Genomic DNA, 6,000 nt, shown 5'->3' with positions numbered 1-6,000 from the left:
TGTTGGCTTCATCCTCTGGGCATTTCTAATTGCTCTGAGTTACCCTTTCTTTTCCATGCACAAGTGTGCAGCTCAGTCAGTTTTCTCCCGGTATAATTTTGGGGGTCCTACAGCTTCTTTTATTTTGTATTCTCTTCATCCCTTTCAGTCGAAGATGGCTGTATTTCTGCAGATACAGTTTTCTCAAAAAATGTATGCACTTCTGTAAACATCACTGGGGTTTATTCCATTAGATCATATCCACACCCACAAATCTCTTCAATGTAATTTCTTCTCTACCTTGGGACACTGCTGAAACGGCTGAGGAACAGTGCTCGTAAGCTTCTTAGTAGGCCAATTGTTTGACTGAATGTATTCGTAAGGCAACCCTTATTTTTCAAAGAGCCATTTGTATGGCTGAATAATACCATGATCCTTTTATTATTTTGAGGTCTTAATAAAATGTTGTATACTTGCACTTTTGGATTATTTCTAGACCACATCTTTATGGAGGGCTCAGATCCTATTTCTTAATGTTAGCATGTTTACTTTCTGAAGAATTTTCAAACCATCAAGTTCTGGTTCTTCTTTGTTTAAAAGTAGTCAGTCTCCTCAGTTTATCCCCCTCCACTTATATTTTACTATAAGCAGCAAGAAGAAAGCAGAAGCATCTTCAACTCAGCTTTGAAATCTTTTCCGTATCACCAAGTTCATTAGGCACATGTTCTGGTTTCCACATAATTGCAGATGACAATATTGCTATTTTTCTGCTACTATATAACAAGGATACTCCCTTCTCCAGTTTTCAATAACACGTTCCTCACTTCATTTCGAGCCCTTATGGGCTAGGTCTTCAAAGCCCAGATTTCTATTAATAGTCTGTCCAGAACAATTTAATGTTCTCTTTAAAATCCTTACAATTCTCACACAACACACTTCCAAAGCCACTTGTATATTCTTAGAGTTTGTTATGGTGCCCCCCAATAAAATTGTGTATTTGTATACCACTAAAATGTATAAAATGGTATTTGCTATCTTCTTCTGTATAACAAATTACCACCCACATGAATGGCTTTAACCTACAATATGTACTACCTCACAGCTTTTATAGGTCAGGCTTCCAGGTACAGCTTAACTAGGTTCTCTGATTCAGGTTCTCTCAAGGTTGCAATCATGGTGTCAGCTAGGGCCTCAGTCATCTCAAGATTCAACTGGGAAATGATCTAATTTCAGGCTCACTGACATGGTTGTTGGCAAGATTCAATTTCTTATAAGGTATTGATTTGAGGCCTGTGGGTTTGCATGTGCGCTTTTCAAAATAAGGTAGCTGGCTTCAACAAATCAAACAGGAGTGGATAGAGCATAAGCAAAACTGAAATCATAGTTTTTTGTAAGCTAATGTTAGTGACATCACATCTCTTTTATTGCAGTCTATTCATTAGAGGCAAGTCAAAATGTCCAGTTGTTACACAAGGGCTTAAATAACAAGAGGGAGGTATCACTGGAAGCCATTTCAAGAGTTGTCCACTATATAATCCTAAATACTTTGCCCATAATTGGGGAATAAAATCATCCATTTTCACCTTATTCCAGGAAATTACAGAGGAGATGAGAAATATTTATTCAAGGGAGACCATCTATATTCATGGAACTACAAGTTTAGTAATGTGCTTATCATTTGATAATCTTTCTAGTGATGGAAAAGTACAGACAAGGTGAGGTTGATGAGCAAATCTTAGCTTCTAAAATGTACAGTGATTTTGGAAGAAAGAACTTCTAGAATGTACCCAGACCTAAAGATATTTGGTATCATGAAATACGGAAACAAATTATTACTCTCACCAGTTAACTTTTCACTTTCCCTGCCATGAAGAATATAGAGGTTAGATTCCTATTAAAATTAAAGCATCAATCAAATAATGCTAGACCTTTCATTATTTGAAAAAATTTGTTTTAACCCTCTCAAATTTTCAGCAATTCTGTTTGAGTGTTAATATATGTGAAATAGGTGAATAGATACATAAATTTGATAAAATGAAAGGTTCTGGCTATGGTCTAAATGTTCAGGTCCCCTCCAAATTATTACATTGAAATTTTAATCCCTCAGGTGATTGTTTTAGGAGGTGAGGACTTTGGGAGGTGATTAGGTCACGAAGGCAGAACCCTCATGAGTGGGATCAGTGCCCTTATAAAAGAGGCCCCCAGAGAGCTAGCTCATCCCTTCCACTGCACGAGGACATAGCAAGAAGATGCTGTCTATGAACCAAGAATCTTGTCCTCAATAGACACTGAATCAGTCTTGGACTTTCCAGCCTCCAGAACAAACAAATGAATGTTTGTTGTTTAAAAACCATCCAGTTTATGGCATTTTGTTATGGTAGTCTGAATAAACTAAAGTAGTTCTCAAGTAATTTTTTTGTTATTGGTAATAAGTCTACATACATACACTAGAAGAATACACAGTGACTTTTAGAATTGAAGTTATTTCTTAAGAGGGGAGAAGTATGGAGGTGTAGAGAATGTATTTTATACATTTCTGCACTGTTACAGCTTTCTGAGCAAATTTTACTGAAACCTGGGACCTGAATTAAGAGACAAGGCTTTGAGGTTAATTTATGACTGAATAGGTAGTGAGAGAAGTATCCTCCAGAAAGAGGTATGTAGTATATTTCAAGGGAAGATGAGTCACAGGATCATAAAGATATCTTTAGGTTTTAAAGTCGGAGACACTGGTCTTATTTTTCCCATGGAGAGATTTACGAGTATTTACTTTCCAAAATGTGAGGACCCAGGATGTCTCTCCTTACATGTTCAAGGGTATTTCCTCAGAAGCTGAGGGTAACAGATGCCTCTCTGTCATGTAAACATCAAGATTTATTTTTTTGAGGTTTCACTGCCTACAGTAGACCCTCTTATATATAGGATGACATCTGGTTGTCATTGTATCACCTGAGAATTGGGGCAAAAAGAAACAATAATTATTTGTTGTAAGTAAATAATCATTTATTTTGCTTGAGAAAATTCATATCTAAGTTTAGGGTAATATTAAAAAGTATACATATATGAAATATATGCCCAGATAGGGGTATACATGGGATTTACAAGTGTATCTGTATTATTTTATTTTTGTGACAAAATAAAGTCTGAAACAAATATAAATACTAGCATATTTAAAATCTGGTTGCAAATTGTATACAATGATTGCTACATTGATCTTATAATTTTAAAATAGGCAAATAAAAAATACTTTTTTTGGTCAACATTTTGGTAAAGAGCCCAGAAAAAAAAAAAAAAAAAAAAAAGTGAGTTAAAGAAAGTTTTTGACCTTCACACACATACATTCTTCCACAGTGGAACTATGAAGGCAGTAATTTCACTACAAAATATATAGGGAAGTTGTCTGCTTTTCAAGGGAGCAAGATGAAAAGCTTTGTACTTACAACCTTGTAGTAAGTAATTCATAGAGTATTTAATATTCTGAGTTGGGAACAACTTCCTTCAAAGACTATAATTTTAATTAATAAGTGCTTTTTATGAAATGATTAAGTTTTTTAAACAAAACTGATTCAGAAAAGCTATTCTTATAATTAATTTTAAAAGTTTTGAAGTGGATGACTTTGGCTATAAGGATAATATTGTCAGAGAACTGGCAAAGAGGTCAAGTGAGCGTGCACTCATGCAATTTATATCACATCGTGCTCACAGAATTAAAAAAAAAAATCTTTATTAAATAACTGTAAGGAATCATATGCTTCCATTTGCAGCAGATGACAGTGCTGATTTCCAAATGGGAACTTCTCCAGATTGGAATAACTTCTCTTGAATAGTTTAATTACTAATCATGTACCACAGTCTATTAATTACTTGAACTGCTCCCAAATTGTATCACCAGTCATTATTTTAAACTTTAATATGATTGAAGATTTACCTGTGGGGACCTATTAAGGGAATGAAAAAATTTAATCATATAGCTCGATGATTCTTAAGTCATTAGTTAGCATACCCAGTGAATCGGTTATTAATGTGTTCAACCAGAAACAGTAGAACATGGATGGAAGTTTATTTGAATCATCAAAAAGAAATCAAGAGACATACAATCCACTAGTCATACTGTGTGGTTCAATGGTGTAAGTGGGGACCAATAATCTTTTTATATCTTTATTCCACTAACATTAATGTGCTAGCTTTTATTCCCATTTTTAATGCTTCATGGTCTTCAGATGGCTCTCATTACTGTAAATCATACATTGGTATTACAGGTAGCAAGATAATAGAAAAATAAATAAATAAAATAAATATTGAATCCAGACTGGGAAGAAAATGTTCTAGATATCCTCATCTGACATTACGTTGGCCAGAAATGTGTCATACGATTGCCTTAATTAGGCAATCTGAGAAAGATGATGCTATTTGGGCTCAGAACATTTCTGCACCGGACAAATTTGGGGTTTTGTTATTAAGAAGGAGTGGGAATTAATACTGGACGAGCATTCCAATAATATGAAATAAATTAAGTATCTTCTCTGGGTCATAGTACATTTGCAGTATAGAAAATGCATCTCATTAAAAAGGACATTGATTTACATAAAGTAGAGTATAATCATAGCTAATATTAATGGATAGCCTACTATTTCAAAACGGATGTCAGTACTTTATGTTAAATAATCATTTAAAAAGAAAACATTTTATGGTCAGAAACATGGCAGCGTGAGAGGTACTCCTTGATAACTCCCCTTGAAGTTACAACAAATTGAGCAGTAATAATTCAGCAAAAGATTCCCTACACAACACACAGACACATCTGAGAGATATGCACATTGAAACTTCTGAAGTTGGGTGAATAGGGGCAAACAGGGGAGGAGGAAAGGGAGAAGTGCAGAAACTGGGGCTGCAGATGTAGCCTGGAGCTCACTGTGGTCCCAGGAGAGCGGAGGATTGAGACTGCAAGTGCATTCTCTGTGGCCCTGAGCACTCCTGCTTGAGTGATTAGTATAAAATATGTCTGAACCCAGTGATTGGGGCAAAGACCAAATGCAGAAGTGCAGCAACTGCAGTCTAACAGCCCTCACTGCCAGGCAGAAAACTAAGCCACAAAGCCTGGACACATTCCCACAACCTCTCAGAGCTCACCTCCCCCACACTCTTTCAGTGTTAGCAGTGGGCCCTCGGAAAAATGGTAGCAGCGTTGAATTAAAGAACAGAATATCTACAGCCATGAGCACTGAAGAGATAGAGATATTTCCTGAGTGGCAGATGCACACTGTGGCTAATTGCAGTGACAAGGGAGGAGATATAGAGGTGAGGCAGCTGTTATCTGGCAGTCGTCATTACTTGGAAGAGAAAAAAGTCACAAACACACCAGCCAATTCTCTCAACCCACCCCACCCCCACTTTTAATGGCTAACTGTATCAAGGGCACCTAGGGTTGCTGAGGCACACAGCTCTGCATCTGGCTACAGGGGCAATCCTGGAGTTTTAGGGGCTCAGAATCCCATCACCCACCACATCTTGCCACAGGGCTAGTGCCCTGAGACTGAGGTGATCTGGTCAGAAGAGAAGCCCATCTCCCCAGGAAATCTCCCACTGAACAAGAAGAGAAGCCAGAACAGTGCAAGAAAAAATAAAATGATCCAGCGCAAGAAAATAATATAATGCTCCAGCACTACTTACTGGAAAACAAAAGAAAGACATTTCAAATCAACCTGCTGCAGAATTCACTCCCATAGATGCCCGGGAAGAGAAATAATCCATTAATTGCCATGAATAACCATGGTAACAAGGCAGCTCAGAAAGAAAAGGAAAAAACTCCAGAAAATAAACTTAAAGACATGGAAGTTATATGATGTAAATGACAGAGAATTCAAGGTTGCAGTTCTGAAAAAAGTCAATGACATGCAAAAACAAAACAAAAAAAAACAAAAACTGAGATAGGCAGTTTAATGAACTCAGAAGTAAAATCAATGAACAAAATTAGTATTTTACCAAACAGATTGAAATTAAAAAAAAAATTCTGGAGCTGAA

The 6,000-nt window shown here is 36.4% G+C and overlaps 1 pseudogene; it reads left to right on the top strand.

The window, feature by feature from the left end:
- The first annotated feature begins 4,977 nt into the window (after window positions 1-4,977).
- The window catches only part of LOC109456562 (deoxyuridine 5'-triphosphate nucleotidohydrolase), a 108,168-nt pseudogene continuing 107,145 nt past the window's right edge, over window positions 4,978-6,000 (top strand).

Source organism: Rhinolophus sinicus, linkage group LG02 (assembly GCF_036562045.2).
Source record: "Rhinolophus sinicus isolate RSC01 linkage group LG02, ASM3656204v1, whole genome shotgun sequence".
In the NCBI taxonomy this organism is placed as follows: domain Eukaryota; kingdom Metazoa; phylum Chordata; class Mammalia; order Chiroptera; family Rhinolophidae; genus Rhinolophus; species Rhinolophus sinicus.
The sequence above is the reverse complement of the archived record's forward strand: the minus strand, read 5'-3'. Positions and strand labels throughout refer to the sequence as shown.